Source organism: Coregonus lavaretus (genome assembly GCF_964263955.1).
Source record: "Coregonus lavaretus genome assembly, chromosome: 13".
Lineage (NCBI taxonomy): Eukaryota > Metazoa > Chordata > Actinopteri > Salmoniformes > Salmonidae > Coregonus > Coregonus lavaretus.
This window is the reverse complement of record NC_140000.1, coordinates 27,830,057-27,843,461: the sequence shown is the minus strand read 5'-3', so window position 1 is coordinate 27,843,461 and position 13,405 is coordinate 27,830,057.

The window sequence follows — 13,405 nt, the reverse complement described above, 5'->3', positions numbered from 1 at the left end:
AATACATTTGTGTTACAGTTAGCATACAGTGTACATTGAAGGCATATCTCACCTCCCTCTCAAGTTTTTTTATTTCAAGGTCCAGTTTCCTAATTGTCCTCTTTTTTATTTCGGACTCCAGTGCAAGATTTTCCATCTTTTTCTTCTTGTACTGAATGTCTATGTCTGCCAGTTCTATTTGGCGCCGGAGGTGGTTGCCATACAACTTTCTGATAGCTTGTGAGCTCTGTGAACACAATACAATTAGCGCAGCTGGAATTTGGCAGGATGTGGTGTCCTTTTATTAATACGCACTATGTTGCCAGGCTGGTTTTCCCACTGTATAGCATCTGGGTCCTGTAAAAGAAATTAGATTTTTTGATTTTGATGAGGACTCCTCACCATTGTAGAGTAAATAGTACTTTCACAGTCTTAACATGATACCTCATGCCTTCTGGAATCCAGAGAGATGGTCTCCTCCTCATCATCGTCTCCATCATGTGCTGTTGCTGCTGCACTGGGGCCTTCACCCTATCACATTTAATCGGATTCATATTGAAGCTAGTAGACAAGACATGCCAGGCCTACAGTATGCCTTTGATGGAGTACTCACTGGATCAGCATCGTCTGGTGCTTGTGCTGGTGGCTCTAACAGGAACACAGTGCTGCCAGACACTGCAAGGCAATAGGTAAACCAAAGTCAGACAGTCCAAATTGATTCAATATGAATGTGGTTGTATCCCATGTAGAGATGGAAGGACATACCTTGAATGAAGCGGGTGGCATCTTGGGAGGAACCTATGCTCGTCTCTTTCCCCCCAGGGATCCCCTCTAAGACGGGCCTGCCTTTATTTAGCTCCAAGGCCATGTCCTCTGCTGGGGTAAGGTCAGCCTTTGGTGACCCACCACCCGTGCCTTGTCTGTGGGTATTCTTTTTCACTGCTAAAACAGTACAGACAATGTGTGAGCAGGCACCTTCTGGGTACAATATATGCTTGTGCTTTGTTAAATATTAGTCAGGGACCATACCATTCTGCAGAATGTTCTTGTATTTGATTTTGACCTGCTGCCATGTCCGTTTTGGCCCGTTCATGTTTAATCTACACACACACACACACACACACACACACATTTAATGGAGTCACACTGCAAAAAATTACTTGGTATTTTTGTCTTGTTTTCAGTAAAAATATCAAAAAATTTATCATAGCTTTATACAGTGTGATGGAGTTACTTTACACAATTTCACTCATATCTGCAGTGCATTTCAATTAAAAATTTAACCGTTTCATAATTACAGTACAACTGCATTTTTGGAGATGTGAATTAAATATTTGAATTGTAATTGTGATGTTTCAGCGGAGCGGTGAGTGTGTAATTGTGCACTACTTACGCATTCAGGCGGTCTGCAATACTTTGCCACGCTTTTTCTCTTTGCTTTATCACTGTGGCGGTGTTGCCTTTCTTCTTAATTATATCTTTTACCTCCTCGTATGCCTCCATGAGGATTTGTGCTTCCGACGGGGAAAAGTACGCGGCTCTAGTTGCCATGGTAAATCAGTTAATCTGTGATCTGTGGCGGGGTCTATTTGAGTGAGCCGTGAGCGCGCACCTATCCAGGATTGGTTTCACCTGGCTTAATGAATCCGTGTCTGCTCATCCTGGCTTGGTCTTTGTGCAACCAATTAAGCCTGGACGCACATGTTTTGGCTTCATTGAGCTCAGCTGAGTCATTTATCCCGGATGTCTTAATTCTACTTTTGTGCAACAGGCCCCAGGTCTACTAAACAGACCAAACCAATCAAACAACGAAACAAAGAACGGTGGCAGCTAGTACTCCGGAAACGACGACCGCCGAAGCCTGCCCGAACAAGGAGGAGGAGCAGCCTCGGCCGAAACCGTGACAGTACTCCCCCCCCTTGACGCGTGGCTCCAGCCGTGCGCCGACCCCGGCCTCGAGGACGACCAGGAGGACGCGGAGCAGGGCGCGTGGGATGACCACGATGGAACTCAGTCAGAAGAGACGGGTCTAAGATGTCCCTCCTCGGCACCCAGCACCGCTCCTCCGGGCCGTACCCCTCCCACTCCACAAGATATTGGAGACCCCCCATCCGACGTCTCGAATCCAAGATGGATCGCACGGTGTACGCCGGTGCCCCCTCGATGTCTAATGGGGGCGGAGGAGTCTCTCTGATCTCATCTTCCTGGAGTGGACCAGCTACCACCGGCCTGAGAAGAGACACATGGAACGAGGGGTTAATATTCTTATACTCAATAGGCATTTGTAATCTGTAACACACCTCGTTCAATCTTCTCAGGACTTTAAACGGCCCCACAAACCTCCGACCCAGCTTCCGGCAGGGCAGGCGGAGGGGCAGGTTTCTGGTAGAGAGCCAGACTCGATCACCAGGTGCGTACACCGGCCCCTCACTGCGGTGGAGATCGGCGCTCGCCTTTTGACGACGGATGGCCCGCTGCAGATGGACGTGTGCAGCGTTCCACGTCTCCTCCGAGCGCCGCACCCACTCATCCACCGCAGGAGCCTCGATCTGGCTCTGCTGCCAAGGTGCCAGAACCGGCTGGTAACCTAACACACATTGGAAAGGGGTTAGGTTAGTTGAGGAGTGGCGTAGGGAATTCTGGGCCATTTCTGCCCAAGGAACATACCGTGCCCACTCCTCCGGCCGGTCCTGGCAGTATGATCTAAGAAACCTACCCACATCCTGGTTCACGCGTTCCACCTGCCCATTACTCTCAGGATGGTAACCCGAGGTAAGGCTCACAGAGACCCCCAAACGCTCCATAAATGCTCTCCAGACTCTGGAGGTGAACTGGGGACCTCGATCAGACACAATATCCTCGGGTACCCCGTAGTGCCGGAAAACGTGGGTGAATAGCGCTTCGGCGGTCTGTAGGGCAGTAGGAAGGCCCGGCATAGGGAGCAAACGACAGGCCTTAGAGAACCGATCCACAACGACCAGTATAGTGGTATTCCCCTGCGAAGGGGGAAGGTCAGTGATGAAGTCCACCGAGAGGTGAGACCATGGTCGTTGTGGAACGGGCAGGGGTTGTAACTTACCCCTAGGCAGATGTCTAGGCGCCTTACACTGGGCGCACACCGAGCAGGAGGAGACATAAACCCTCACATCCCTGGCTAACGTGGGCCACCAGTACTTAGCACTAAGACAGTGCACTGTCCGGCCAATACCAGGATGTCCAGAGGAGGGTGACGTGTGAGCCCAATAAATGAGTCGATCCCGAACCTCGAGCGGAACGTACGTCCGACCCACAGGACACTGTGGAGGGCTAGGGTCAGTACGCAACGCCCGCTCGATTTCAGAATCGACCTCCCACACAACCGGTGCCACTAGACAAGACTCCGGTAGTATGGAAGTGGGCTCAACGGACCTCTCCTCTGTATCATACCGCCGGGACAGGGCGTCTGCCTTACCGTTCTGGGACCCAGGGATGTACGTGATTTTAAATACGAACCTGGCTAGAAACATGTTCCACCGAGCCTGGCGAGGGTTCAGTCTCCTAGCTGCCCGGATGTACTCCAGGTTCCGATGGTCAGTCAAAATGAGGAAAGGGTGTTGAGCCCCCTTAAGCCAATGCCTCTACACCTTTAGGGCCTGTACCACTGCTAACAGCTCCCTGTCCCCTACGTCATAATTTCGCTCCGCCGGGCTGAGCTTTTTAGAGTAAAAAGCACAGGGGCGGAGTTTAGGTGGCGTGCCGGACCGTTGAGATAGAACAGCCCCTATACCGGCCTCAGACGCGTCCACCTCTACCTGAAATGGTAAGGCGGGATCCGGATGCGCCAGCACCGGAGCCGAAGTAAACAGACCCTTCAGTTTCTCAAAAGCCCTGTCCGCCTCAGCTGACCACTGACCCCCTTTCAGAAGGGACGTGATGGGAGCTGCTACCTGTCCAAAACCCCGGATAAACAGTGGTTGGGGTTTGCCAATTACGCACGGCTGACACACGGTCCACCTCCATCTTCACCCCTGACGCGGACAACCGATAACCCAAAAAGGAGACCGACTCCTGGAAAAACAGACATTTCTCTGCCTTGACATACAGGTCGTGCTCCAACAGCCTCCTCAACACTCGACGCACCAGGGCTACATGCTCGGCTCGGGTAGGAGAGTACACCAGAATGTCATTAATGTACACGACCACACCTTGCCCCTGCATGTCCCGGAAGATCTCATCCACGAATGATTGGAAAACCGAAGGAGCGTTCATCAACCCATATGGCATGACGAGATACTCGTAATGATCCGAGGTGGTACTAAAGGCTGTTTTCCATTCATCGCCCTCCCTAATGCGCACCAAGTTATACGCGCTCCTGAGATCCAGTTTTGTGAAGAAACGCGCTCCGTGCAATGACTCCGTCATAGTCGCAATCAGAGGGAGAGGATAACTGTATTTCACAGTAATCTGATTGAGACCACGGTAATCAATGCACGGGCGCAACCCTCCATCCTTTTTCTTCACAAAAAAGAAGCTTGAGGACGCAGGGGAAGTGGAGGGCCGTATGTATCCTTGTCTCAAAGATTCGGCTATGTAAGTCTCCATAGCCCTTTTCTCCTCTTGAGACAACGGATACACGTGGCTCCGCGGGAGCGCCGCTCCTGCCTGGAGGTCTATCGCACAATCTGTGGGGAGGCAACTGTGTCGCCCTCGATTTACTGAACACAAGTGCCAAATCCCCATATTCAGGGGGAATGTGCATTGCGGGCACTTGGTTTGGACTTTCCACCGAGGTCGCCCCCACGGAAACACCCAGACATCGCCCCTCACACTGAGCAGACCACTCCTTGAGAGCCTTCTGTTGCCACGAAATGGAAGGGTTATGGGTACTTAACCAGGGAATTCCCAGCACCACCGGGTACGCAGGAGAGTCGATCAGATATAGCTGAATATTCTCCTCATGACCCCCCTGCGTACACATCTTAAGTGGTGCTGTGACCTCCCTAATCATCCCCGAACCCAACGGGCGGCAGTCTAATGCATGAACGGGAAATGGAGCGTCAACCGGAAGGAGGGGAATCCCTAAATCTAAACAAAATTTCCGATCAATAAAATTCCCAGCTGCGCCTGAATCTACTAGCGCCTTATGCTGGGAATGAGGTGCAACCTGTGGAAAACTTACAGGTATACAAAAATATACAACAGAAAGCTCTGGGTAAGTGGGGCATCTACTCACCTGGAATGGCCCCCCAGTGCGTGGCCTGTTGTCCCCTCCCAATGGAGACCCTCCCCAGCACCTGGCCGCAGTGTGCCCTCCACGGCCACAAGTGGTGCAGGGGACAGCCTCCCGCGGGCTCCTTCTCCTCCTCTCCCTAGCACCAGCACCTCCGAGCTCCATAGGGCTCGGCTCGGAGGTGCTGGAGGATGGAATGGACGGACCCCACTCGGAACGTCCACGGGTGGCCAGCAGGGTGTCCAGACGGATGGACATGTCGACCAGCTGGTCGAACGTAAGGGTGGTGTCCCTGCAAGCCAACTCACGTTGGACGTCCTCCCGTAAACTACAACGAAAGTGATCGATGAGGGCCCGTTCATTCCACCCTGCATCTGCCGCTAGAGTCCGGAACTCCAGTGCGAACTCCTGGGCGCTCCTCCTCCCCTGTCGGAGGTAGAATAGACGCTCCCCCGCCGCTTTCCCCTCAGGGGGATGGTCGAACACGGCCCTGAAGCGACGGGAGAACTCCGCATAGGAGATGGTGGTGGCGTCTATCCTCCTCCATTCGGCGTTGGCCCATTCCAACGCCTTGCCGGTGAGACAGGAGATGAGGGCGGAAACGCTCTCGTGTCCCGAGGGCACCGGGTGTACAGTGGCCAGGTAGAGCTCCACCTGCAGGAGGAACCCCTGACACCTGGAAGCTGTGCCGTCATACGCCCTCGGGAGCGAGAGCCGAATCCCACTGGGTTCCGGAACATGGACGGCCGGACTGACCGATGGTGGTGGTGAGGTAGGTGGAGGTGTGGGTAACCCTCTGGACTCCCATCGGTGCAAGGTGTTAATGACGTCCTGCAGAGCGGTCCCCATTCGCTGGATCTGATCATCCTGGCTGCGGACGCGCTCCTCCAACGACTCAGGCGCTGCTGTCGCTCCTGCTGATTCCATAGATGGTGTGTAATTCTGTCAAGGGTTCTGATGCGACGGTGTGGTGGAATCAAGTGCAGGACACAGGAGCTCAGTCAAACTTGACTTTACTGGCAAAGCACAAAAATACACGGGTAAACTAACCCGGAGACAAACAATACGCAACAGTGCGTAAAATACAAAACCTGACTACGCACGAACACCAGTGCGACGGTAAACTAGCGTCTGTCCAAAACAGTCGAACACCAACAGACAGGAAAACAATTACACACAACACATGACAGAAACAACGAGAACTTATAGGACACATAATCAACACTAAACAAGAACAGGTGTACTAAACTGACCAAACCAATCAAACAACGAAACAAAGAACGGTGGCAGCTAGTACTCCGGAGACGACGACCGCCGAAGCCTGCCCGAACAAGGAGGAGGAGCAGCCTCGGCCGAAACCGTGACAGGGTGGCTATTTGAAGAATCTCAAATATAAAATATATTTTGATTTGTTTAATACTTTTTTGGTTACTACATGATTCCATACTGTATGTGTTATTTCATAGTTCTGATGTCTTCACTATTATTCTACAATGTAGAAAATAGTAAAAATAAAGAAAAACCCTTGAATGAGTAGGTGTTCTAAAACTTTTGACTGGTAGTGTAGAGTGAGGGAAAAAAGTATTTGATCCCCTGCTGATTTTGTACGTTTGCCCACTGACAAAGAAATGATCAGTCTATAATTTTAATGGTATGTTTATTTGAACAGTGAGAGACAGAATAAAAATAAAAAAATCCAGAAAAACGCATGTCAAAAATGTTATAAATTGATTTGCATTTTTATGAGGGAAATAAGTATTTGACCCCTCTGCAAAACATGACTTAGTACTTGTTGGCAAAACCCTTGTTGGCAATCACAGAGGTCAGACGTTTCTTGTAGTTGGCCACCAGGTTTGCACACATCTCAGGAGGGATTTTGTCCCACTCCTCTTTGCAGATATTCTCCAAGTCATTAAGGTTTCGAGGCTGACGTTTGGCAACTCGAACCTTCAGCTCCCTCCACAGATGTTCTAAGGCATTAAGGTCTGGAGACTGGCTAGGCCACTCCAGGACCTTAATGTGCTTCTTCTTGAGCCACTCCTTTGTTGCCTTGGCCGTGTGTTTTGGGTCATTGTCATGCTGGAATACCCATCCACGACCCATTTTCAATGCCCTGGCTGAGGGAAGGAGGTTCTCACCCAAGATTTGACGGTACATGGCCCCGTCCATCATCCCTTTGATGCGGTGAAGTTGTCCTGTCCCCTTAGCAGAAAAACACCCCCAAAGCATAATGTTTCCACCTCCATGTTTGACGGTGGGGATGGTGTTCTTGGGGTCATAGGCAGCATTCCTCCTCCTCCAAACACGGCGAGTTGAGTTGATGCCAAAGAGCTCAATTTTGGTCTCATCTGACCACAACACTTTCACCCAGTTCTCCTCTGAATCATTCAGATGTTCATTGGCAAACTTCAGACGGGCATGTACAGTGGGGAGAACAAGTATTTGATACACTGCCGATTTTGCAGGTTTTCCTACTTACAAAGCATGTAGAGGTCTGTAATTTTTATCATAGGTACACTTCAACTGTGAGAGACGGAATCTAAAACAAAAATCCAGAAAATCACATTGTATGATTTTTAAGTAATTAATTTGCATTTTATTGCATGACATAAGTATTTGATACATCAGAAAAGCAGAACTTAATATTTGGTACAGAAACCTTTGTTTGCAATTACAGAGATCATATGTTTCCTGTAGGTCTTGACCAGGTTTGCACACACTGCAGCAGGGATTTTGGCCCACTCCTCCATTCAGACCTTCTCCAGATCCTTCAGGTTTCGGGGCTGTCGCTGGGCAATACGGACTTTCAGCTCCCTCCAAATATTTTCTATTGGGTTCAGGTCTGGAGACTGGCTAGGCCACTCCAGGACCTTGAGATGCTTCTTACGGAGCCACTCCTTAGTTGCCCTGGCTGTGTGTTTCGGGTCGTTGTCATGCTGGAAGACCCAGCCACGACCCATCTTCAATGCTCTTACTGAGGGAAGGAGGTTGTTGGCCAAGATCTCGCGATACATGGCCCCATCCATCCTCCCCTCAATACGGTGCAGTCGTCCTGTCCCCTTTGCAGAAAAAAATCCCCAAAGAATGATGTTTCCACCTTCATGCTTCACGGTTGGGATGGTGTTCTTGGGTTTGTACTCATCCTTCTTCTTCCTCCAAACACGGCGAGTGGAGTTTAGACCAAAAAGCTATATTTTTGTCTCATCAGACCACATGACCTTCTCCCATTCCTCCTCTGGATCATCCAGATGGTCATTTGCAAACTTCAGACGGGTCTGGACATGCGCTGGCTTGAGCAGGGGGACCTTGCGTGCGCTGCAGGATTTTAATCCATGATGGCGTAGTGTGTTACTAATGGTTTTCTTTGAGACTGTGGTCCCAGCTCTCTTCGGTCATTGGCCAGGTCCTGCCGTGTAGTTCTGGGCTGATCCCTCACCTTCCTCATGATTATTGATGCCCCATGAGGTGAGATCTTGCATGGAGCCCCAGACTGAGGGTGATTGACCGTCATCTTGAACTTCTTCAATTTTCTAATAATTGCGCCAACAGTTGTTGCCTTCTCACCAAGCTGCTTGCCTATTGTCCTGTAGCCCATCCCAGCCTTGTGCAGGTCTACAATTGTATCCCTGATGTCCTTACACAGCTCTCTGGTCTTGGCCATTGTGGAGAGGTTGGAGTCTGTTTGATTGAGTGTGTGGACAGGTGTCTTTTATAATGGTAATGAGTTCAAACAGGTGCAGTTAATACAGGTAATGAGTGGAGAACAGGATGGCTTCTTAAAGAAAAACTAACAAGTCTGTGAGAGCCGGAATTCTTACTGGTTGGTAGGTGATCAAATACTTATGTCATGCAATAAAATGTAAATTAATTACTTAAAAATCATACAATGTGATTTTCTGGATTTTTGTTTTAGATTCCGTCTCTCACAGTTGAAGTGTACCTATGATAAAAATTATAGACCTCTACATGCTTTGTAAGTAGGAAAACCTGCAAAATCGGCAGTGTATCAAATACTTGTTCTCCCCACTTTCTTGAGCAGGGGGACATTGCGGGCGCTGTAGGATTTCAGTCCTTCACGGCGTAGTGTGTTACCAATTGTTTTCTTGGTGACTATGGTCCCAGCTGCTTTGAGATCATTGACAAGATCCTCCCGTGTAGTTCTGGGCTGATTCCTCACCGTTCTCATGATCATTGCAACTCCACAAGGTGAGATCTTGCATGGAGCCCCAGGCCGAGGGAGATTGACAGTTATTTTGTGTTTCTTCCATTTGCGAATAATCGCACCAACTTTTGTCACCTTCTCACCAAGCTACTTGGCGATGGTCTTGTAGCACATTCCAGCCTTGTGTAGGTCTACAATCTTGTCCCTGACATCCTTGGAGAGCTCTTAGGTCTTGGCCATGGTGGAGAGTTTGGAATCTGATTGATTAATTGCTTCTGTGGACAGGTGTCTTTTATACAGGTAACAAACTGAGATTAGGAGCACTCCCTTTAAGAGTGTGCTCCTAATCTCAGCTCGTTACCTGTATAAAAGACACCTGGGAGCCAGATTGAGAGGGGGTCAAATACTTATTTCCCTCATTAAAATGCAAATCAATTTATAACATTTTTGACATGCGTTTTTCTGGATTTTGTTGTTGTTATTCTGTCTCTCACTGATCAAATAAACCAACCATTAAAATTAAAGAATGATAATTTCTTTGTCAGTGGGCAAACGTACAAAATCAGCAGGGGAACAAATACTTTTTTCCCTCACTGTATATACTGTATATCCTCTTTTGCCAGTATCATGGGTATTTATTGTGCTCTAGGCTAATTATGTTTCAAGGAAATGTTTGGTCGAGTTGCATTGTGACGCATTTCAGTTTCATATTTAAATGCAGTAATTTACCATCTTGCAATCCTCCAAGAGGATGTAATGTTCAGGTGCATATGAACACTTGCTACACTGATGAGAAAGAAGTTTGTTTATTTCCATATTGTAATGTGTCCTGTGTTTGTAGTTTGCGTGTCTCAGAGCTCCATGTCTTGTCTGTAATGTCTGTGCGTAATGGGAGCGCGCGTGAGTGCGCAGCTCCATAAGTAATACTTTTGCCACCTATTGGCCTGCAGAACTATTGTTATGAAACATGTATTCATTAAACTGGTAGCGGGGAACTTCAGACAAGTCTTGAGGCTTGTGGGCCTCTTGAGCAAAACAACCGACATGTACTTGAGAGACTCAGTGTGTAGCCCAAACTTTTCGGATGCTACAGACAGAGGAGTCCTGTGAAGCTTGTGGGGGTCATAAAGCAAAACGGAGAACACCATCATGTTTGTGAGAGTCACATTTTTCCATAATAGTTTGTAGGCCAAACCATTCGGACACTTCTTCTTCTTCACCGCTCTAGCGCTGCCACCTTTCACCACAGATGCGGAAGGGCGATATCGGCGGAGGCGGTGGATTGAGACGCAGCCCATGCAGAAATATATCTGTTTAAGCTAGATATCTAGTTTTAACAGAAGGATTTTGATGGGGATTTGTTTATTATGTTAATTAGATTTAAGTCATACCACAGATTCTCAATTGGATTGAGGTCTGGGCTTTGACTAGGCCATTCCAAGACATTTAAATGTTTCCCCTTAAACCACTCAAGTGTGGCTTTAGCAGTATGCTTAGGGCCATTGTCCTGCTGGACCTCCGTCCCAGTCTCAAATCTCTGGAAGACTGAAACAGGTTTCCCTCAAGAATTTCCCTGTATTTAGCACCATCCATCATTCCTTCAATTCTGACCAGTTTCCCAGTCCCTGCCGATGAAAAACATCCCCACAGTATGATACTGCCACCACCATTCTTCACTGTGGGGATGGTGTTCTCGGGGTGATTAGAGGTGTTGGGTTTGCGCCAGACATAGCGTTTTCCTTGATGGCCACAAAGCTTAATTTTAGTCTCATCTGACCAGAGTACCTTCTTCCATGTTTGGGGAGTCTCCCACATGCCTTTTGGCGAACACCAAACGTGTTTGCTTATTTTTTTCTTTAAGCAATGGCATTTTTCTGGCCACTCTTCCGTAAAGCTCAGCTCAGCACCAATTTTGACTATTTTGTGTAAGTCCATTACATGAAATCCAAATAAAAATCAATTTAACTTACAGGTTGTAATGCAACAAAATAGGAAAAACGCTAAGGGGGATGAATACTTTTGCAAGGCACTGTACCTTCATGAATGTAGGTCCCTTATAGTCTTCTTCCCAAGAGATAAATAATACATGTTTTTCTTATGTCTCGTATTTACAGACAAAACTACAGCTGAGGCTTACTGTGAAGCTAGCTAGCTATCTGCCCAGTCATCTGTGCAGAAATCCACATGACCCCATGTTATCATACCTGGAGTGCACACAAACTGTAGCTCAGTTGCCATGCTCACTTTGAATTACACAGATGCAGTGCTAATCTGGCAGTTCTATATCGTGGAGCTCCGCCCCATAGGGGAGCTCTGCTCCTATTGGTTTACCCACTGCCCTAAGGCAGCATCAGCCTGAGACAAAATTATGCACACACCTGCAGCCAATAGGAGTACAGGTGTCCCTATAAGAGGGGATGCCTCCCCTCAATCAGCCTCCCTTTATCTTCAGCGACTGGACTAGACTGAAGAAGCCAAGAAGAGACGAAGAGAAGACTCAGGACGAAGAAAACGCCGTCGATTTTCCAGTCATCGACGTCATCCTAAAATGAGCACACCAGGAGATTTTCCACCCCCAAAAGCTATTTTCAGAGCTCAATGCAGATGCTCCTCCATGGCGGCCGGCGACTCCCACGACTTATGTTTCGTGTGTCTTGGGTCCCAGCATGCCAAAGAGGGTGTCTGCAGTCCCCCTAACTGCACCTCCTGCGCCCTCCTTTCTACAAAGGAGAGGAAGCAGCGTTGGGCGTTTTTTAGGGAGGATATCCCCCTAGAGGATGTGTTGTCAATACTAGCCTCTGCTTCAGAGGCGTCGTCTGATGGCGCAGACTCAGGGGATGATAGGGACTATGAGGAAGAGGCTGACATTCCTATGGAACAGTCAGACCCCGTCCCTCATACATTCAAGCCCCCCTTTCCTTTGGTTAGCGAGAGGGCTTGTAGTTCCTATGGCGATGACGACACGGGCTCTGAGAAATCAGAAGCCCTGTCCTTCGCCGCAGCGTCTCTGAGGACGGACTTTCCGGGTCTCATTGAGAGAGCTGCCAGACGGCTGGAGATACCGCTGCCCCCTGTTCCCTCTGCACCGGAGGTTGATTTAATGGAGGGCGGCCCATATTCCAGGCCAAGAAGAGCGGCAGAGCCACTGGCTCCTGCCATGCCTTCTTTGGCTAAATACGTCGAGGGCTCATGGGAGGCACCTTTAGCGGCGCGTTCGCCGGTTAAATCGTACCTCCCATTCACTAGAGTGGAGGGAAGGTTCCAGGCCCAAGTCAAGGGAATCCCCAGGTTAGAGAGCGCCATGGCGGCGTATCTCGTTCCGGGTTCGAGTCCCTGGCTCTCTTCCAGAAAAGCCACGTTGCCATCTCAGAAGGACCGTCTCACAGCACAGCTGTTAGAGAAGTCCTTCAATTTGGGAGCCCAAGCTGTAGCAGCAGCTAACAACATTGCCCTCTTGGCAGCCGCTCTGTCCCGTTTAACCACGGGTAAGACAGAGCTGGAGCCAGAGGAGGTGGAGGAGGCATTCAGGATTTCTGGCGCCATCCTACACCTAACACAGGCATCGGCCGTCTGCTCGGGGAGGTCCATGGCCACCTCGGTGGTCGCGGAGCGACACCTCTGGTTGTCGCTGACAACCATGAAGGAAGCAGACAGGACGTCCCTTTTGAACGCCCCCCTCTCTGACGACGGGCTCTTTGGAGTCGCCGTCAAAGAGGCGACTGAGAGGTTTTCGAAGCTGGACGAAGAAAAGAAGCAGTTGGCCAGACACCTGCCATTGGCAAGGAGGTTAGGCCCTGCACCGTCACCATTCACTTCCGCCCCCCAGAGTAGACAAGGGTCTACGGTGAGGCGGCGTATCCGGCGCCAATCGCCGGCCGCAGGAAGCAGGGGAGCGGGCCCAGCCCCCCCAGCAGCCACGGTGGCCACGTTGCAGCCGGCGAGGGAGGTGGTGAGGACGCCGACTTGGGCTCCTAAGGGAGGCCACAAGAGGAGGCGCACATGACGGGATGCGGGGGAGCGAATGGAGGACACGTCGTCTTCGAACGTGACCACTG